The sequence below is a fragment of the Vipera ursinii genome, assembly GCF_947247035.1.
Source record: "Vipera ursinii genome assembly, chromosome: 5".
Classification (NCBI taxonomy): domain Eukaryota; kingdom Metazoa; phylum Chordata; class Lepidosauria; order Squamata; family Viperidae; genus Vipera; species Vipera ursinii.
In genome coordinates, this window is record NC_139518.1 from 91,706,590 (window position 1) to 91,729,879 (window position 23,290).

The 23,290-nt window shown below is 41.0% G+C and overlaps 1 protein-coding gene across 14 annotated transcripts in view; it reads right to left on the reverse strand.

Moving 5' to 3' along the window:
• CAMK2G (calcium/calmodulin dependent protein kinase II gamma) overlaps positions 1-23,290 on the reverse strand; it is a 180,964-nt gene that overhangs the window by 123,916 nt on the left and 33,758 nt on the right. The window lies entirely within an intron of this gene.

The window sequence follows — 23,290 nt, forward strand, 5'->3', positions numbered from 1 at the left end:
AGATGGAGCCCCGTTTTTCTGTGTCTATTTTGCTGCGACGTCAAAACCGGAACTGAGACACTTTTTAATCTTATGGCTGGGCTAGTTCTTCTTTGTTCCCAGCTGTGTTCAAGGTTATTTAAAATTTAAGGTAACAGATTATTCTTTTGTTTCTGGGGATCCTGCCAGTTTCTGAGTCATTATTGTTGATGTTCTGTGCTCTGATTCTCCACTAGGTGTCAGTAGTTGTTCATTTTCCAGTTTTTCCAGACAAAAAATATTGTTATCTATTTTTTATAATTTCATTAAAACCCTTTTAGGTGTATTCTTAACATTTTGGGGGGTTTTTCTAGATTTGTCCAGACTGTAGTATTTTAAGTTTTATTTCAGTCTATTTCTTTCCCCCTTAGTATTAATTCGCCGCTTCTGTTTATGAGGGAATGGGGATATAATCCCCTCCCTTCACTTTCGGAGGTTTTCTTTCTTTGGGGGTCTTTCCCAAGGATTCAGTTAGTAGACAGAAGAGAGAATATTGATACTCTCACCAGTTCCAAGCACTGTGTTCACCGATGTTCTCATTTGTGCTCTTGGGACTTCGGCTGCAGATAGCTTGGGCTAGACGCTGACACACTAGCCTTTCTCCTGTCGGGTCAGAGGGCTTTCCCTGGATTGAACGAAATGACCGCCATTGTTTCATGATCAACGGAGCGCCCCTCCTTCACGGTCACCTCTTTGAGGCAACTTCAGACCCATTTAGGGTCCCCCCTGGCAGGACGAAACTGGCCACAGGGAGTGGAGCTTCACTATCCCCGGCCGTACGCTACGATGCAAAACCAGAAGTCCCAGGTGGCAAACTTTAATTTGCATCACCTGCTATCTTCCTGGATCTGATAAGATAAGGTCTTTTCTTTGTTTTTGTTTTTTGTTTCTATATGTGCATAAACTCTGGGAAAGTATACTCTTCTTGATATTATTCCGGATGTATCTAGTGAAGGATTATAAACCTTCTGAGTTGTCTGAAAAAACTGGAACTCTCAAAAATGTTTCCAGTGGTGGAGTGGACAATCGAAATGGCACATCACCTGCTGGCATCCAGGACTATCTCTATTACTTGCATTAACCTCTGTGTTTGGCTGTGCCATTCAATGCAGCTTATTTATTATTTCACCTAATCGCTGCTTTGAGCCATGGTGGTGCAGTGGTTAGAATGCGGTACTGCAGGCTACCTCTGCTGACTGCTGGCTCACTGCAGTTTGGCAGTTCAATTCTCACTTCCTCAAGATTTGACTCAGCCTTCCATCCTTCCAAGGTTGGTAAAATTGTTGGGGGAAATATGCTGACTCTGTAAACTGCTTAGAGTGGGTTGTAAAGCACTGTGAACCGATATATAAGTCTAAATGCTATTGCTATTGCCTGTTCTGGTGATACCCAAGGAGGCGAACACAGCATCAACTTCTGGAGGCAATTTAAAATTTAAACCTACAGACTATAGTAATATATGCTAATCTCAAAAATAAAAGCAAGGAAACACAACTTACAGAATGCTTTGTGAGGAAGCTGGCTAGAATTTCTACAAGTACTGTACTTAGAAACACAATAGTAAGTACTTAAAAAGAAGAGCAGTTTCCAAAGTGTTTGCAAACAGTTTGCAAGCATTCTAGAGTAACAAAAAATAAAATAAAAATACTTCCAGAAGCAGTTCTAGTCCTGAAGCCCAATCAGCAGCAGATTCTGCACCAGCACCAACAAAAAAACAACAACTCTGCACCGGCTCAGCTCTTGTTTGACCATGTGAACAAGGGGGGAAAAAAAGAAGAAGAAGCCCTGTCTGCTTCTAAGCAAACGGCCCAGGCAAGTCACAGAGTTGAAAATGGCCACGGCTGTAGCAGGGACTGAATTCAAGTCACATGGCTACACAGGCCTCTTTTTACTCGCAGTTTTGAATTTCTAACGTAAGTACCCTTTCTGAGTTAATTCATTTTTGTGAAAATTTGCTAAACAAACATTTTTACCTAGGGCAGACATGTCAAACTCGCAACGACACATGACATCGCGCAAAGTATTGGGAGAGTTTTGCCATTGCCGGGAATGGGGTGGGCGCAGCTTCCGGATGCCATGTCTAGCCCGCGGGCCAGCAGTTTGACACCCCTGACCTAGGGGATTACCTGTAACTGGACAGGTTTGTAGTGGGAGAGATTGTCCCTTAGATAGGCCCTGAGCTGTTTAGGCTTACAAAGGTCAAGACCAACATCTTAAATTCTGAACAGCTGGAATCCAGCATTGTCTGTACAGGCTGCTGTGTTTTATACCCATAGTAACTGTTAAACTTTTCAGGGATAATCTCAGACTGCAAGTTCCTACGGACAAATGTAGCAAATGCACAAATGCCTATCAGGAAGCTATCATTAGAACAGTTTTGAAAGGAGGCAGAGATTTACTCTGTGCACTTCATAACACATGAATGGAGTTCATATTGAGCAAAGGCACTAAAAAGTGGGCAATTCTTTGCTTTAATAACCATATAGTCCTCTTCAAGCATTTCCACGCTTCAACCACCAGTTTATTTCTCTATACTGTACATAATGTGACTAAAATAGCCACATGGCCCAGCTCCATAAGTAAGAGGCAGTTTCAGTCTAACCCCCCTGCATGAAAGCTATTCATGGTTGAGATAGGGACGACTCACTAACATACCTTCTTCAAAGGGAGTGGAGAGGACTCCATTAATGCTCAATAACTGCATGTAAGAATTCCTCAAAAGAACAGGACCTAGTTAGAGGTAGTCCTCAACGTATGACCACAATTGGAACCAGAATTTCCACTGTTAAGCCAGGTGTTTGTTAAGAGAATTGTGCCAAATTTTACAACTTTTTTTTGCCATAGTTAAGCAAATTACTGCAGTTGTTAAGTGAATTATGCTGTCTTTACGTGAATCCAGCTTCACCCCTTGACTTGCTAGTCAGCAGCTGGCTGGGAAAGTAGCAAATGGTGATCTTGTGACCCTGGGACGTTGCAGCCACTGCAAGGATATGCTGCTCCCCATGCACCCAAATTCTGATCACATGACCATGGGAATGCTGCAAGAGTTATAAGTGCAAGGATCAGTGGAAGGTGCTTTTTTTCAATGCCATTGTAACCTCAAGCAGTCACTAAATGAACGGTTGTCGAGGGCTACCTGTACAGATCATAATGCAAAATTCTAGACTTTCTTCCATATCCATGATTGTCAACAATTGCAAAGTAACAAGAAAAATAGCCAATTCAGACATGTATCATTGAGAGAGAGAGAGAGAGAGAGAGAGAGAGAGAGAGAGAGAGAGAGAGAGAGAGAGAGAGAGAGAGAGAGAGCGCTATAGATATATGTCTTGAGTGTTTTGAGCACCTCGTCGACCCAAATATGGGCAAAATCTTTTGTCTGTATCAGGCCAAACTAGGGCTATCCACAGGCAGCATTCGCAACTGCAAAAATTGTTTGTATTAAATTTATTTAATACATAGATATAGATATAGATAAATAGATAAATAGATATAGATATATAGATTAGAATCCCATGAAAATTTAAATGAGTTGCTGTTCTCAGCAGCAAGCTCTACTTTGTTTTTAAATATGTCATTTGTCGTAAGTAAATTCAAAATCGGACTGTAGAAAAGTGATCTGCTGTGTTACAATCAAACCAAATACTCCAGCACCTTTCCTGAGAAGACTGAATCATTTTAATCAGCCAGTGATTAAAGCCCTGGAGAACCGCATCTGGAGATAAGGCAACTAAGCGAGAAGGCAGTCACACAGATTAACAGGTTTATCTCAGGGCATAAGTCTCTTACTGGCTAATGGATACAGAATGATGGCAGCAACCAGGCTAAAAATAAGACCTAAGACATTGCCAGTGACTCACTGTGTGGGTGGTGACACTATCAGAGATCAAACACAAACATGTTCCCTACCAGAAGCTATGTGCAAGACACATAGGAAAACATCTCTGTAGGGTGGGAAGAAAAATCAAAACAGATCATTTCACACTTGTGCTCCTTTTCAGAGGTGGGAGGGTACAGACTCCATAGCTTCCGCAATCACAGTTACCGTGGTAAGGAATTCATAGTGCAACTTTACTATGACTCTCATTATGCAATAAAGTGCAATGACTTCAGAGAAACAAATCAATCATTACACAACTTGTAAAAAAGGAAGGTTGCACTAAGCCAGTGCATATTTTTCAAAACTGCATTGTGCAGAATTACAAAATAACAGAGGTGGAAGGGATCTTGGAGGGATCCCTCAAGCAGAGGATCCTATACCATTCTAGACAAATGGCTGTCCAATCTCTTCTTGAAAGCCTCCAGTGATGGAGCATCCAGAACTTCTGAAGGTAAGCTATTCTCCTAATTAAATTGTTCTCATTATCAGGAAATTTGTCCTTAATTCTAGATTGGATCTCTATTCAATAAGCTTCCATTTATTATTTCTTGTCCTGCCCACAGGTGCTTTGGAAAACAGTTTGACCCCCTCCTCTCTGTGACAGCCCTTCAAATACTGGAAGATTGCTATTATAGTCAGTCTTCTTCAGACAGCAGGATATTAAGGGTGCCTCTTATCATTTTTAACTTTTCTATGCAAGGTAATATAGAAACAGTTGTGTTATCTACCTAATAATTACAGCCCATATCCAGCTTACAAAGTTGAAAGAGAGATAAAAACTTCTTTCTGAATTTAAACTTAACTCAAGTGGGTGGGAAACCTCCATCCTTTCTACAGTTCCAAGTTAGAGAAGCTGCAAGTCACTGTTTACACCAGAGGCCCATTTTATGGCCTTTCTTGCCACAGTTGTTAAGTGAATCATTACAGTTAAGTTACTTAAGACAGTTGTTAAGTGAATCTAGCTTTCCCATTGACTTTGCTTGTCAGAAGGTCACAACCCCTTTCCATGATCCTGACACCCTGCAACTGTCATAAATACATGCCAGTTGCCAAGAGCTGGAATTTGGATCATCTGACCATGGGGATGCTACAACGGTCATAAGTGTGAAAAACAGTACTTTTTTCAGTGCTATTGTAACTTTTATAAAAAAAATCACTAAATGAATGGCTGTAAACAGTGCTTTTTTCACACACAAAAAAAGGGTTCCGGAACTCTCATCTTGGTGGGCGCAGGAGGTGGGGGGCCAGCGCTGCTGCAGTCATGGGTGTGAGGGGTATCGGCGGTGGGCTGCCCCCAGGGGCCAGAGCCGGCGCGGCTGGTGCTGTGGGAGCAGCAGGGCCCACTCTATATGGCAGGGCTGTGTGGGGCAGGCGGCAGAGGCGGTGTGGGCCAGGCAATGCAGGGTGGCCACTTAGGCGTGCAGGGCGGAGTGCACAAGCAAGGAGTGCACATGGACTCCGCAGAACCCACCTCCCACTCCTTGTCCTCTCTTACTTACCTAGTTGAGATGGTGTAGTTGGGCAGGAGGGAGAGATGCAAAGTTTCTGCCTACTCACCTTCGCTGCAGACAACTTGCCAGTGCAACGTTTGCTGGCCAGGTCTTTTGGCGCGCTCAGCAGCAATTCCTATTGGCTTTCGAAAGCCAATAGAGGGAGTAGCATAGCTTGTGCAAAAGCTTTTTTTGTGTGTGTGCAAAAAAGGTGCCGTAACGCCATTCTGAGCATTGTATGAGAAAAGAAGCCCTGCTTTTATGTTTTAATCTTATGATTTTAAAAATATTGTAAGTTGCCCCAAACATTGCCATGTGGATTTCATACAAATATTATATAATCAGTAAATAAAGTTAGAACATATGTTAAATATACATCAAATGATAATATCCTTCCCTACAAAGTCAATTCTTGCTCAATGACAGACCAAGGAGTTAACTCGGAAAGGCAAGAGGAAAATCTAGAAGAGATCTGTGCAACTTGTGGAAGGGAAAGGCCCACACTGATAAATTAAAAATATTTGTGGTCTGCAAAGGAATGCTGGTGGGCTAATCAATGATTTGGTGACTAAAGGAGCATCTACAGCTTGTGGTCATGGTAAGCCATGGAGGCACTACGCAACATGACTTTCAGGGCAGTGGTGGTGATTTTATTACTTTTTTTTTAAGTCTGTGCTCTGTCCAAGGGTGCTTGGTAGGCTGCATGTACAGGCCTGGTCTAGAATTTATTTTGGAGCATTCAACTATCTAGAGCAGGCATGTCAAACTCATTTTGTTTGAGGCAACTTCTTATAAAAGAATTGCCATTAATTTGTTTTAATAAAACAATTTAAATCAATTTTTCACTTGATTTCAAATTAAATGAATTATATTGGTTGACAATGAGATATTTTTTTAGTACAATTGCCAAATGCAATAAACTGGTTTTAGGTATATGTTACTGGAAGGAAAAAGGAATCCCTGCTGCGTTACTGATCCCAGAGAAGCATTTGCATGTATGCAGGTATCCTTAGGGTGCCATAGTTATGAGTGAGAAATATTGGTTGCAAAGTTGGCATTTCTGGATGTAATACAGATATTTTGGATTTAATTTTGTTTCTTTGCATGTTTGATATTTTTAAAAAGGCATATGCTACTGACTACGCTTAAGCACATATGTAACATCTTTTGCTAGGATACATGATCACTGCTTGTCCAAAATTTTAATGTACAGATAATACCACCAGAAATTATTTTAGCCTTTTTAATAAATGTTGTTATTGATGTTAAGCTCACCATGGAAAACATCATATATTGTTATGTATATACTAGGTTAATTATTTAAAGACTGAAGTGCAACATTCAGGCCCAGGTATAGCACGGAGACGGCATTGGTCGCGCTGGTGAATGATCTCTGGCAGGCCCGAGATAGGGGTTATTCCTCTGTCCTGGTCCTATTAGATCTCTCAGCGGCTTTTGATACCATCGACCATGGTATCTTGCTGCGACATCTTGAGGGGTTAGGAGTGGGGGGCACCGTTTTACAGTGGTTCTCCTCCTACCTCTCGGGCCGTTCGCAGACGGTGTTGGCAGGGGGGCAGAGGTCAACCCCTAGGCCCCTTAGTTGTGGGGTGCCTCAGAGGTTGGTACTCTCGCTTCTCCTGTTCAACATCTATATGAAGCCGCTGGGTGAGATCATCTGTGGCTTCGGGGTGAGGTATCATCAATATGCTGATGATACCCAGCTTTTCATCTCCACCCCGAACCAACCCAGTGATGCCCTCGATGTGATGTCCCGCTGCCTGAAAGCGGTACAGATTTGTATGGGGAAGAACAGGCTCCGGCTCAACCCGGCCAAGACTGAGTGGCTTTACGTACCAGCATCTCGTTTAGTCCAAGAGGTTCCATCTTTGGTTATGGGAGGAGAGATGTTACCTCCCGTTGATAGGGCACGCAATCTAGGCGTCCTCGTGGATTCACGACTCAGTTTTGAAGATCACATTGGAGTCGTGGCCAGGGGGGCATTTGCCCAGGTTCGCCTGGTACGCCAGTTGCTCCCCTTTCTGGACCGAGATGCCCTACGTATAGTCACCCACGCACTTGTTACCTCCCGTATAGATTACTGCAATGCTCTCTACATGGGGCTGCCCTTGAAGACCACCCGGAGGCTTCAGCTGGTGCAGAATGTGGCCGCGCGGGTAGTGATGGGAGCACCCCGATACTCCCATATTACACCCCTCCTGCATGAGCTGCATTGGTTACCGGTTGTCCTCCGGGTGAGATTTAAGGTGCTGGTACTTACCTTTAAAGCCCTACATGGCTTAGGCCGGGGATACTTGCAGGACCATCTGCTGTCGGGAACGACTTCCCATCGCCCAGTGCGCTCACACAGAGAGGGCCTCCTCAAGATACCGTCGGCTAGACAATGTCGGCTGGCGACCCCCAGGGGGAGGGCCTTCTCTGTTGGAGCGCCAGCCCTATGGAACCAGTTCCCCCGAGCTTCGGATGGCCCCAGATCTCCGGTCCTTTCACCGCAGCCTCAAAACACTCCTTTTCCATCAGGCTGACCTGGACTGACGGATTTTAATTATGTTTTTAATTTTTAACTTATTTTAATTTTAATTTATTCTACAGGGGCCATTAATTTATTTTTCTTTTAACTTCTGTATTATTGTATTTTATTGTTGTTAGCCGCCCTGAGTCCTTCAGGAGATAGGGCGGCATATAAGTCCCAATAATAAATAAATAAAATAAATAAATAACTAGATTCTAAATAATCTATTTTTCAAAACACACAACAGTCCAAACAGTAAAAGTAAAGTCCAAATTAAGAATATTTCATTCTTAAGAATTGTTTAATTTAAAGTGGTTTAGTTGTAATAGATGGTTAGATTCAAAATAGTTTTCAAGAGTATGTACAAAAGATTTTTTTTCCTAGCATCAGCTAAATTACACATATTACATTGAGAAAAATGTTTCTCATTTTTTCCATTTCTTTATTGATTTCACTGCAGAGATGTTAACATAGGAAATAGATTATTTTGTTATCTAATTTTACCTTCCAAAAGACAGAAGCAGATGAAAAATGTGAGGTTCTTTCCTGTTGGCTTTTTTGAATTAGCTGTTTTAGATTCCTAAAGTTTAGTTCCTAAAGAAGTAACCCTGTAAATAATTGTAATGTCCTCCTCTAGTGCAGGGTAGGCAACCTTGGCTCTTTTATGACTCAAGGACTTCAACTCCCAGAATTCCTGAGCCAGCATAGCTCAGCTTGGAAACCTCTCCCTTTCCCTTCAGCATGGCTGGCTCAGGATTTCTGGGAGTTGAAGTCCACGAGTCATAAAAAAGAGCCAAGATTGCTAGCCCTGCAATAGGTTTAGAAAAGCCAACAGAGGGAGCTTTTTTTTTGCCAAAAAAAGGGGCCACAACCAGTTCTGAGCGTTCTATGAGAAAAAAAGCCCTGGCTGTAAATCAAGGACTACCTTTATCATCCACAGTCAAAATATACTACACTTCCCTTACTCACTCCCCCTTTTTGTTCGTAGGTAATTCCTATTCCGCATAATCCTTTTCTTGTCTCAAAGGGGAACCAAATGTATGATACTGTAATAAAGTAACTAATTTTCCCCCCACACAATTTCTAAGATAATTTGTTGATAAATATCGCTGTATCCCTTGTCACCTAAGATGTATTTCACAAGGAAAGGAATATCCATTGAGAAACACAGAGAAATGTTGGTTTTACATTGAAATCCATCAGCTTTTCATTCAATAAAATAGAAAAACTCTTAGTATCATGTTGCTTTAGTTAGATTGACCTCTCTAAGGTCACACTGTGTAACTTTCTTCTATATTATTTATTAACAATATTGCCTATTGTGACATTCTGAAAGAAACAGATAAGGGTATAATGCAACATAACAATTTCACAGTTTTCAGAAGAATTTGGATGCATATATTTTTGCATATATATTCCAGCAAATGGAATATATATGCAAAAAATATATACCGGTACATCCAAATTCTTCTGAAAATTCATCAGGAAATTTAAAGGTTTTAGATTCATTAATAAACAGAAATCCAAATTAGTTATCACTCTACATATGCTAAATGGTTCAGAAACTAAGAATACTTAGTAAGATAAAATTAAATTAATTTGCACTATGCCTAATTACTGCTTTGCTAATAAGAAACGATCTATAGGTTAGCCATTTCTCACCACTCCAATGATTGTGCAGACATATACCATAGGTCTATTTTCTAGGCATCTGATGAAGTGACCCCTTACCCATTATAAAGCTTATGCAATAATAAATGTGTTAGTCTTAAAGACATCCAGAACTCTTGGTTATTTTTATAACAAAATTACAACAATCACAGGGTAAAAGTGAAAATATACATTCATTAAAATGAGAAAATCATGACGGTCTTAGGATGCTTTTCTATGAGCTCAAATAAAAGAACACTCACATCCATCTGTTACAAAAAGGGTGCACACACACAATTATTCTCATTATTGCTTGCTCGAGTAAAGAATGTAAAGATGTAAAGAGATTCAATGCCTGTGGGCCAACATCACTAAACAAGTAGATGAATATATTTTGGAAACTGACTACTGCATTGCTTATGGAGCAATACCCTGAGTGATTAAAAATAAAACAGACATACATCTCAGTTGGTAACAGAGGGCTATAAAAGCTGTCAGTTCAACCTCCTAATAGTTGCACCAGCATGCAATAAACAGGAGAACAAAACCTGAATGCCAGAACAAGAGGGAAGTCTATGATATGATTATGGGTGTGTGTCCCTGGAAATTCTGCACAGAAGCTTGTGTAAAAAACTCTTGCTGTCTAGCAAGGTGTCCAATTAAGATTATACTGTTTGGGGGACAGCAATTATGTGGTTTCCATTCCTTCCCACGTAGCATTCAGCTGCACGCTGTGCTGAAGAAAAATGAGACACGTTTTAAACAATATTTCTTACATTATCAACAAGGTCTTTAATTAACTGTGCTGTTTCTTTCCCCAAACTCCCAGTTCTAAAGCAAGCTGGTGCAATGTACACAGATGCAATTTGCATAATATACAAGTTCTTTGTTTACTTTATCGGTGGTGAACATTACAGTAGCAGTCCTGTATCAAGCCAGCTTGCCACAGTAATTAAATATTATAAAAACTGTCCTGTATATCAGCAGCTGTCTTTCAACCCTGATTCCAGGGAAAATCTCTCTCATTTTTGTTATCCCAAGCTTCCTCAAATTTTTCAGGATTCCACACATAGTCTATATTATATAGAAATTTCCTGCTACAAAAGCTAAATATTGCAAAATGGAGGTCTTCTAGTCCAACCCCCTGCACAAGTAGGAGACCTTATACCAGGGGTAGGCAACCTCGGCTCTTTTATGAAGTCCACGCGTCATAAAAGAGCCGAGGTTGCCTACCCTTGCCCTATACCATTCTGGACAAATGGCTGTCCAATCTCTTCTTAAAAACCTCCAGTGATGGAGCACCCACAACTTCTGAAGGCAGGCTGTTCCACTGGTTCATTGTTTTCACTGTCAGGAAATTTCTCCTTAGTTCTAGGTTGCTTCTTCCCTTGATTAGTTTCCATCCGTTGCTTCTTGTGTTGCCTTCTGGTGCTTTGGAAAATAGGTTGACACCCCCCCCCTTCTTTGTGGCAGCTTTTCGAATATCGGAACACTGCTATCTAGTCACCCCTAGTCCTTCTTTTCACTAGACGCACCCAATTGCTGCACCCGTTCTTCATATGTAATCATAATCATAATAGTAAAGTTGGAAGGGACCTTTGAGGTCATCTAGTCCAAACCCCTGCTCAGGCAGGAAACCCTATACCATTTCAGACAAATGGCTGTCCAGTCTCTTCTTAAAAACTTCCAGTGTAGGAGCATTCACAGCTTCTGGAGGCAAGTTGTTCCACTGGTTAATTGTTCTAACAGTCAGGAAGTTTCTCCTTAGTTCTAGGTTGCTTCTCTCCTTGATTAGTTTCCATCCATTGCTTCTTGTCCTGCCTTCAGGCGCTTTGGAGAATAGCTTGAGTCCCTCTTTTCTGTGGCAGCCCCTGAGATATTGGAACACTGCTATCATGTCACCCCTAGTCGTTCTCTTCATTAAACTAGACATACCCAGTTCTAGCAGCCATTCCTTATATGTTTTAGCCTCCAGTCCCCTAATCATCTTTGTTGCTCTTCTCTGTTCTCTTTCCAGAGTCTCAACATACTGTCCTTTGGGAGAAGGGCGGTATACAAATAAAATTATTATTATTATTATTATTATTATTATTATTATTATTATTATTATTATTATTATTATTATTATTATTATTATTATTTACATTGTGGTGACCAAAACTGGATGCAGTATTCCAAGCGTGGTCTTACTAAGGGTTTATCAAGTGGTACTAATGCTTCATGTGATCTTGATTCTATGCCTCGGTTAATGCAGCCTAGGACTGCTAGCTCATATTTAAGTGATTGTCCACTAGCACTAGCACTCCAAGATCCCTCTTCCTCTCACACAAGTTCCATCTATTTTTTACCCGTACATTTGGTTTTTCTTGCCTAAGTGTAGAACCTTACTTTTCTCTCCACTGAATTTCCCAGTATTCGAGTCTGTCGAGATCCATCTAGATCTTGAACTTATCTTCTGGGGTACTGTCTATTCCTGCCAGTTTAGTGTCATCTTCAAATTTGATGAGTTCCCCTTCTATTCCCTCATCTGAATTATTTATGAAGATATTGAAGAGTACTGGGCCTAAAACAGAACCTTGTAGTTCCATTAAAGACCTACTCATTGAATGTGGTTTGCCAGCTAGTTACAAATCTATCTGGTGGTGGTGCTTATGAAACCCAAATTGTATATTAACCTCCAATGTTCTGTGCCTTAAGAAAACAAAAGTGGTCTGCAATGTTTGCAGAATAGGTTGACCTCTTCCTGCAAATAGTCTAGCTTCTTGATGCTTAAAAATCTGAACAGTGAATGGCCATACTATGGTTGATGAAAGAGGATGAAGCTTTTCTTATCAAAAGTTCCAACAGTTCCCAAACTTTACATGCAGTCCAGAAGGCTACTAGGCTTGTCAATGTTGAAGTCCACAAATAAATCTAGGTGGAAAATGATGCTTGTGGTCCCTCCCTCCAAGTTCCATCATAGATTATCATTCTGAATCACATCTGAATCATAGCTTACAGGCTGGGAGATGTAATTCAACAGCTTCTGGAGAACTGAAAGTTACAGCTTTGAAAACAAACTTAAAAAGAAATGACTGGTGTAAGTCAAAGGCCAGGTAGAAGTGCAGAAAGGAGATTAATCTCATCTACACTTGCTTTTATTCTAAATTATCTATGAGAGCATGCACTTACATGCTTGCAAACGGATAACTGCATGCATGCATTGCGTTCATAGAATTTCCCATCATTTCTTATTGCTATGTAAGGGGGAATGAATTGATATAAAAGAGAAAAACTTTTTTTGGAGCACTTCCCACCTTCTTGACTGGAAACATCCATTTCTTCTTTGAAATGATTGATTTAAGAAAGATGTTCCACAAGTACTAAAGCAGAATCAGACCTAATTCACACATATTAAGCTTAATATGTGAATTAGAATACAGCTATCTTTCCTTCTAAAGCTTTCTCAGAGTTTTGTTAAAAGTTCTAAATTCCCTGATTAAAACCTGGACAAAAATGGGTATTTTAAGGAAAGCTGAATAAGCATTCATATGCTTTGGTGTAACTTTTAGAACAATTTGCAAATGAATACTTCCAAGCACTGAAAGCTGAAAGAAAATGCCCGAGGCCAAAACGTTCGCTCCAACCACTCTAATAATCTGCAACCACAGATAAAAATGAGCGATCTGTTCTAGGGGTTGTTGTTGTTGTTGTTGTTTTTAAAAAAAGGATCAAACCATCATCAGTAAGCCTTTCCTTAAATTAGGTTGCTTCTTTAGCCAAAAGATCTATGTTCAGTAGAGGAAGGAAAGTGGAAGTGATCAAACATACCGGCCCCCACCCAAAGGCCAGCTTACAATTTTTATTCACTCATTTTCATGAAAGGTGTATCCATTTTAAAAAATACATAAAAAATACGTAATAGTTCCCAGTAGAGATAGCACAACACTTTATAAAACCAATGCATTGATTGGTTTATTCACACGTCTGTTTAGTGTTGGGGTCTATTGCTGCTCAACCTTGAGGAATGTAGCGTCTCTTGTTTTTTGCCTTTTTAGGACAAGTAGGCAGCCAAAATAATAATAATAATAAAAACAGTGGAAGCATCAACATTGCAGCAAAAATATTTTCTGGACTTTGTCCTCTACTATACTAAACAAATAAAGAAAATATTAATTTGCTGGAAAAAAACATCCTAACAAAAGTCTCAGAATAGTTTTGCTAATAAGCTATCCTCTAATCAATCTCATTTTCTAAATCTGAGGTAAGCCAACTATTTCTGTTTCTCTAGGAGATTTATTTTTATAACATTATTATTTTTCATATTCTGAAAATCACAGCTTTTTAAAATTGTATACACAAACGCACACAAAAAAATTAAATATAATTATATAATTTATATAATTTAATTAAATAATTAAATATCTCCTGATTTTCTCTCTTTTGCCATCTCTTTTCAACTGTAAGCATGGCCACAGTCTTCAAGATCTCTACTAGCAGAACTATTCAAAAGAATATATACTTTCTGAGTATGAAAGCTTAGTGAAGGTATCACCAAGTACAGCTTTAAACTCTTTGAAATGCAGGATTTTTGACTCTAGAAACTAACAAATAGTCACAGAATCTTCCAAGACTTTTCTGATGTAGAGTAATAAAGAGGAATTCTTCTAACAGTATAAAGGTAAGAAAAGCTAAAATGCTGCTGAAAAAATAATTTACTGCATTCTGGAGATACACAGATCACAAAAAGGGCAGGTTTCAGTTAACTAGTAGTAATCATATTTATGCATTAATTAACCATAGATACAGCTCTGTGTTGCTGGCCTGCAGCAAGGCTAAATTCTTGTTGGCCCTAAAATTTAAACATGTAGGGTGATGTCATCCTTCATCCCATCTTAAGCAGAGAAGCATCAATGAGAACATTCTCTGTGTCAGTGTTCTGTTCTGCCCACAAACCTGGAAGAAACAGGCACAGGGCACAGACTTGGACTTACACATTTGGAACATGTCGGCAGCTAATAGTGATGACCTACAAAGCCCTAAATGGCATGGGTCTGGATTATCTTAGGGAGCACCTGCTGCCAGCATCAACTTCCCATCGTCCTGTGCGCTCCCACAGGGAGGGCCTCCTCAGGGTCCCACCGGTCAGGGAGTGCCAGCGGGCGATCCCCAGGGGGAGAGTGTTCTCGGTGGGCGCACCTGCCCTATGGAATCAACTGCCTGTGGAACTCCGGATCGCCCCCGACCTTCGCTTGTTTCACTGGGACCTAAAAACCTGGCTATTTGAGTTAGCCGGCCTGGACTGAGGGATTTTAAGGTTTTAAATTTTAAACTCTTTTGGGGCTATTAATTTAATTTTATTTTAATTTGTACATTGCACTGTTTTAATTTGCCCTGTAAACCGCCCTGAGTCCCTCGGGAAAAGGGCGGTATATAAATCTAAACAAATAAATAAATAAAAATAAGCTAATAGCCCAATGCTTTAAGAAAGCCTGTAGAAAGCTTCACAAATACAATACATGACTGCCCTAAGAATATTTATACTAAAGAGTAGCACTGATCATTTAATATAATCAAACAGTATTTCTTCCAGGGGCGAAGGATCCTATTGGCTATTTTAGAAAGGAACAGAGATAATTTACAAAAACTGAAGTTAATATTTAACCCAAAGAGTTATTTCATAAGACAAACTTACTAGTTAATCATAGAGTGTATTATAAATGCTCCAAATATAGAAAAAATCTAGTATTTTATATCTTCAAAAGTGAGGTGAACTATTATCGATGATTATTAAAGCATTGACAGCACACTTGGTGTAGTGCTTAAGGTATCAGGTTAGAGTCTGGGAGATCATGAGTTCTAGTCCCACTCTGGACACAAAAGCCAGCTGGGTGATGTTGGCTCTAGGAAATAGCAACTAATTTTTGAAATGCTAAGAAAATTAAAACTGTAAAGATTTGTCCAGGTAGTCTTTGAAAATCAGATCTGATTGTAAAGAATAAAAAAGCATTGTATTCATGATTAGAAGTTTAAAATTCCACAATATCTTACTGTTGCAAAAAAATTTTCTCAAATGCTTGCAAGACTTTAATTAATGACTTTCAAAGTGGTATTGGCTCTTAAATTATGTTCTTTAAATGATCAAAATTTTGTTTTTAAGAAAACTTTATTTAATTTTTTTAAAGCAGAAAGCTAATAACTAATAGCCACTCATAAGATAGGAAAAAGAAAAAAGTATAGAAAAAGCAAAAGAACAAATCTAAAAGTGAAGAAAGAAAGAAACAGGGAAATATGATGTCTGATTTTCTTTTACAATACTTAAAAGTATAAATTTAAATTGACCTCTTACTCTAAGGTTACAACATAATTTTCATTTTTTTTCTATCTACTATTTTTTCTAATTATCAAGCCTATATCATAATTTCATTTTTTTCTGTTTCATGCAGAAGGTTCCAAAGGGATTCCTATTAAAATTAATCAGTGTATTTTCTCACATCAAAACTATCAATTTGGCCACCTCAGCCACTTCCATCATCTTCACCTTCCACTTCCATTGTGGGTAATGTCAAATCTGTCCACCATTGTGCATTGTTTACTATTCTTGCCACTGTTACCATAACAAAGCCCCATGAGTTTGTTGTTGTTTTCAAATTGTTGCCAGTCAGTTCCAAAAGAAAGATCTCTGGCTTCAATTGTATGTATTTGAATCCAAAATGTTTTGGCTTTTTAAATGTCCAACAAGCATGAGAAAAAGTCCCCTTTTAAATTGGTCAAACTATTTCAAGATCACCTAATTGTGCAAAATTTTGATATTAAAAATTTGGCAAAATCTTTCAGATAGTAACAACAAAATCTCACAAAATATGGGAGTTTCATGAGATTTTCACATTTACTTTCTTTCCTGGAGCACATGAAGTTGAGGTGCTAATTAATTTGCTATCCCACAAAAACGCTTCTTTTTCTGCAAAAATATTAAGCGAAATGTCATTTAATCTGTCTCCATTGCATTCTTGTCATTCAAATACTGTATTGTTCTTTTTATGAAACAGTTTTGGAGATTATCATCCTACTATCTGAAAATCCATATGGAAAAGTTGCAGATTCCTTTAAATAAATGATTTAAGGACAAATTAAGAAAAGCATTGAATTCCTTGAATCTCCCAGAATCAAGTAGAGATCATGATCTCAAGTATGAAATAAGTTTTACATGATTGCAAAGTAGAGTTTAGGTTAGCACACATTTGTTAAGAGGCAAGCAATTACACAGTGACAGTTGCAGAATACAATAATTAGAAATGAGCATATAATATATACACAATTATTTCAGGGAAATCTTTATTCTGAACACAGTTCCCCGAGGCCAACTTTTTTTACAGCCACTTTAATTTGGATAAATTGTTATTGGTTTGCCCTACAAAAAGCAATGAAATAAGTTGAAACTAAGAATATAAAAAGTTGCTCTTAACTGCAGTGTACAGCATGATTTCATCACTGAATTTTAAAACTACGTTTCCAGATTACAAATTATGTTAGCCAAGTTAACTTTCCAAGATCCAGAAGGCTTCATTAAATGAAGCCAGGTAGCAGATTTTATCTGTTCCATCAATAGGAGTTTTCCATCATCAACGAAGTAACAACAGCTGCTCAGTGCTTAATGCTACCAAGATCTTGTCATAAAGTCACTGGTCAGTATTATTCCTTGTTCCCAACTTCAATAATTCCAAAACTTGGGTTTCTGTCCTTCCTAGCAGCTAAGAACTCTTGCTCTTTTTTAACAAATAAATATTTTAAGATCAAAACATTTGCAGACTGGCATACTGCAAAATGATGTCATGCACTCTGCCACTTTGATTCCAAAAGACTGCACTATGCTTCTTCTGAGCCCTAGAGGCATTTTTAAAATATAAAAGTATTCTGTCCTGTGATAGGCTTTAGGGATTAGAAGCAACAAAAGCATGATTATACAATCTAAGGTTTAATATCAGAAAAGTGGTCATAAATTCAGTGAAGAAATCAAAGCATAACCGAGTTTCAGACAAGTCTGGTTTCTCTTCAGATCGTATAAAAACCAAGCCAAAGAGTTGGTATAACACAAAGATCTGCTAAGAAAGATGCAAAGATAGGCAGCACCACAAACTTCCTGCTATATCTTTACACTACTGGCTGTAGCAGAAGCACTCCTTCAAACTCTGGGATCTGGCTGCAAAGCCAGGCAGGTGTAGTGACGACGCTACAGCAGTTCATTTTCTACACAAATACTTCTATGCTTTTCAAGCCAGCAGTGACTTCTTTTGCAGTTCTGGCAGAGGGTTTGGGGCTAATGGAGACAGATTTCCGCCCTAGCCCTGTCCAAAGATTTCATTCATCTGGTCAGAGAGATCGCCTGCCCTGACTTTTTCTCCTGGTGAGTCTTCCTCAGATAAGGACAGGACAGGCTGCCACTCAGCTTTTGATTTTGAAGCATACTCAGCGGTTCAAAACCAAGAAAATGTAAGGTATAGTTAGTAGTACATATAGCCGTCAACTTACAGCAGTTTGCTTAGTGACTGCTCAGAGTTACAACTCGAAAAAGTGACTTATGACGGTTTTTCACACTTACGACTGTTGCAGCATCCCCATGGCCATGTGATCGGAATTCAGACACAAGGGCAACTGACTCATATTTATAATGGTTGCAGTGTTGTGGGATCATGTGATGAACTTTTATGACCTTCTGACAAGCAAAGTCAAGGGGGGAAGCCAGATTCACTTTGTAGCCGTGTGCCTAATGTTAACAAGTGCAGCAATTCACTAAACAACGGTGGCAAGAAAGGTCATAAAATGGGGCAAAACTCACTGAATGAATGTTTTGTTTAGCAAGAGAAATTTGGGGCTCAATTCTGGCGGTAAGTCAAGGTCTACCTATAGTAATAGATCACAGTGGTTAAAAGAATAGTAAAGAATGAACATTGCCCAGATAAGTTAATTTATCCTGATATGTTTCATGTGTAGGAATTTTATTCACGTGTAATGAGCTGACCCTCACCCATCTGAATTCTGTATACTGCAAACAATGCTATGTTTCCTTCCCGTTGTGAGGCAGGGCTGCCAATGAGATTTCAAATATACAGCTGTAGCCAGCCATAGAACGGAGGGCTGAAGACCTCTAACTCCTTTCCCCAGAAGTTGACTCCTCTTAACACCTTGGCCCCAGTCCTGATCTCTGGAGCAGAAACTTTGTTAGTTCTCACTACCTTCTAAGGAATGCTCTAGGTCAGGGGTAGGCAACCTCGGCTCTTTTATGACTCATGGACTTCAACTCCCAAAATTCCTGAGCCAGCTGACTCAGGAATTCTGGGAGTTGAAGTCCATGAGTCATAAAAGAGCCGAGGTTGCCTACCTCTGCTCTAGGCCATACAGAGTCCAAGGAATAACCCTCTTGGGAATAGATTAATCTCACTGCAGTCTCCCAAAAGAACAACGCTTCCTCCTTCTGGATAGGTTGGAGGTCATTTGTCTTTTATTACATGGAGGAGCCCATGGCTAAGAGAAGACGTGTACTGGCTGGGTCTGAGCCTGTCTACTATGAGTTTGGCAGGCTAGGAACATTGGGACCGAAGAGGCTTTTCACATCATAACAGACTGAGCACGACAGCCTTTAATCAGATGCTGCAAAAGCTGCAAGACTGTTCTGAAATTAAAGAACAGAAATACTAGAGCTAATCTGTGGACACAGCCAAAGACAAGAGAAGTTTGTTAAAAAGGCCTCTTAACTGTTTTTCGCTCTATAAGAGGATACGTAGCATTTATTTTAAATTTCTAGATGTCACCTATTGCTTAAAATATAAAACACAAATTTATAACCTAATTGGGGACCAAGAATTAATGCAACAGGGCAATCATACATTCTCAAATGACAGGGAAAATATTTTACTTAAATTGCAACATATTTTATTTCTGAGAAACAATGCTTCAGACTGTGGCTACCACAATATAGAAAGCCTTCAGCACATAACACAACCATGATAACCTCTATTAATGGCTTCAGCAACCAGACAAATATAAACGGAAGACTATCCACATCCAACACTGAAACCCATCAGATTCTTAACAATCAGAACTCAGGGTTTGCCTAAGAGCAAGTCAGCTACAGCATGTCCTTTAATAATGAGATTATTTGGTTGTTGTCTCGGTCTCGTCTTCCACCACTACCACACCTTTATTATTATTATCACCATTATTGTTGCTGTTGTTTTGTACTTGTTGCTGTCACCATTTTCCTCAGGGGGAATATAGCTTTTCAAATACATCAATAAAAATCACTTTATTTGAATCAAAATTGAATTATAACTATAAATAAATTCCGGTAGTCTCTGTTACAAAACTATTTCAGCACAAGAAAATATCAAGTTGAGCTGGTTGATCTGAAACAATCCTTACTCTTTTCCTTCCTAATTCTCTGTAGAATTTCCAACTTAGTCCCCATATCAAATTGTTCATTTTATCTACCTTCTACTTCTACTTCTTCATTTACTAACCACAGAAAAATAAGTTTCATGGAGGACTGTGGTTCACCAGATCTTCTCAAGAAGAAGAGTGCCATATTACCATCTGCCTAAAAAATACTGTCTCCTAAACCATTTTGTTTTGATCTAAGTTGCCTGACTCACAACTTCTCATTGGCCTCATGCTTTCAGCAATTATTTCCTAGCTCTCTGTTTTTTGGCGGTGGGGGTGCTTGTGTGTATGTGCCTGGATATGCCAAATTGCTTTGCTACTACTACTCTTTTATCTCAATTCTCACCAATGTCTCTCCTCACATCACTCCTGCTTCTTCTAGTTCTCAGGTTACAGTGGCAACAGGGAGTAGAATTTTGGTTGCTAAGCGATGCAGTCGTAAAATGTAACATCACGACTGTATTGTTTAGTAACAGTAATCTCGGCAATCTCCATTGCCATCTTTAACCAAATCCCATTAGTCATCATCCCACCCATCCCACCCATTCCAATCCAAGCTATTTCCCCTTTGCGCCCTCCCAGACCTGAGCAACGGTTCTTCCAAGATAAAAGGATGACTTGCCTTCAACTTCTTCCAACCACTGACTGTCCACCGGCTCTTTTGGCCACCTTGCACCCTGTTTTGCAGAACTGTGAGAAGGCCTTGAGTTGCAGAGCTGCAAAAACCCACAGCTGCCTGTGGAAGCCCCATCCACTACAGCCCAGCACCATGCTGCAAAGCTGCAGCTGCCCCCCAGCGCAGCAGTGCAACACAAAAGCCCCAGCCGCCCTGCACTCCAACGCTTCCCTTGCCTGTACTCCGCAGCCCCAGATCACCCTCACAGTCTTCTTGCTTCTGCTGCAGACGAGGCGTGCCTCAGCGGGACATCGTGGGCAGGGGAGCACAGGGGCCAAAAGGTAGAAATGGGGTAAGACAGAGATAGACCCTTGCTGTCATACAAGCAGGCAAGTTTCCAAGCACACAAATTCTGATCATGTCACCACAGGGATACTGTAATGGTCATAACTTCAGGGATCATGAATAAGTACCGTTCATTCACTGTCATTATAACTTTCAACAGTCATTGAATAAATGGTTATAACTCAATGACAATCTGATATTCTACAAACTGGTGAAATAACTTTCAATCTGGCTATGATTTATGATTGTATTTTATGATTTATGATGATGGTATTTTATAATTGATCATGATTTATCACTTGCTGCTTGCATGTACACTGAGAACTTATGCAGCAGAGACAAATTCCAATCCCCCTTGGCCAATAAAGTATTCTATTCTGTTCTGTTCCATCCCATCCCATCCCATCCCATCCCATCCATTCATCTCATCTCATTCTCACAGCCACTTTACTGGTTACGTAACTCTACTGGATGACCAATGACAATTCATTTGGTCTGTACTTTCCTGGACCTCTTCCTATAAAATAAATCTGTGAATTTGCATTTACTGATATGCATACATGTCCCTCACAAACACGGGCAGTGATCCCTGAGGCAACGCTTAGCATGGCAGCTCCTTCCCTTCCCTGGTCTCCTTTTGGAGGCTTGGCCCCTTCCCTCACCGCCAGCATGACTGCAGCCCAATAGGCCTTGGTGCCAAACACCACCTGTGGCCGGGAGGGGGTGCACGGCGGGACTCAGCGTAGCGGCGGGACTGGCAATGTGGGTAAAGCACCATCCCAAGCTCTGTCTCAAAATTCTCTCGTTCCATCTCTCCAGGCACCTGGAGGTGCATTCTTGCCAGCCCCTGCCATGCCTGTGGCAGCAGACAACATTGCCACCAAGGGCCCCTCTCTTCTGCAGCTCACCTTGTGACTCTGGAACAGGCAGCGACCATGGTTTGCATTCCGCCTTCAGTCGCAGCAGCGCTGCCCCCCGGGCCTGCCTGTCCTGATTACCGTATGGCCTGGAAACATGCCGCATGCTTCCCCCCTTTCCTTCTGTGCTCTGGGGGAAGTGGGCCCTTGTCCTTGTAGTTTCCCTCTTGGCAGGAGACCCCCCCACCCACTCTGGATGCTTTTAACTGGCATGGGGCGAGTTGGCCCAGATCTACAGCATGACCTCCAGAGCACCCCACCACCACTGGCCTGCTAAGGCCTCTTCGCCAGCAGTCACCGGTGGAGCTCTCATGCTGGCTGTGTGAGGCGAGCATGGGTCTACTCCTGGCTGCCTTCAGTCTCTACCTCACCTGCGGCTGCTTTGCCACCACCTCACCTTCCGCCGGCCCGTCAAGCTCTGGATGCTACCCAGCAGCCTCTACTATCTCCCGTTGGAGCTGCCCCATACATCCCAGAGGCCAGGCAGCACGCCTCCCTCTGTGCTGTGCAGCTTCGGCGGGGGTCTGGCAGGCGGAGGGAGGCAGCTCCATCCCCCCACCACCTACCCTGCCTCACCTCTGGTGGCAGCAGGCCAGCGGCAGGGGGGTGCACTCTGGAGAGCATACTGTAGATCTAAAAAAAAAGAGAAGAAGTTCAACCAGACCTTCCAACTTCTCACGAGAAAAAAAAAAAGATCTCGTGAAGTTGGAAGGTCTGATTGAACTTTTTTTTTAAATCCCACAAACTTCTTTTGTTTCCCTGCATGCGGCGGTGGAGAAACGCAGCAGAGCTTGAAATCAGGTTAGCAAATGAATGCTTTGGAGAAGGGAGGCAAGTTGGGCGGTGACGCTCCAAGCTCTGCAGTGGCAGAGAAACACGAAGGAGCTCGAAAGAAGGTGGCAAGGCAAACCCCCCCCCCCAAGGGCTGCAGGTGCTGAAATGGGCCCGTTTCTCTCCAGCAGCTCTCTGGAGGGCAAGGCCGGCATCTACTGCAACACGGCAGCATTCTGGCTCTGGCAGGGAAGGAGCAACCAGCATGGGCACTGCAGGCAGGACGCCTGTTCACTTCAGCACCCTCCCTGACCCTCCAGGGCTCCGCCAACACTTTGGCCCTGGGCTGCGCCTCCCTGTTCACTTCTCTGGCAGGCCAGGCCAAGAAGATGGCCCACCAGCATCCCTGGGGCAAGCTTCAAAGCTCCGCATCTCCACCCCATGTACTGGCCACGCTCTGCTGTTTGTATCGAATGTCATCCCGCCCCGTACCCGAATACTCGCCGCCTGCTGTACAATAAGACATCCCCCTAAAATAAGACCTAATGGGTCTTTTGGTTCAAAAAAATAAAATCTAAGACCTTGTTTTATTTTTGGGAAAACAGGGGTAGTAAAAAGAAATGACAAACAAATAAATAAAGGCAAGCCCTGGAAGAA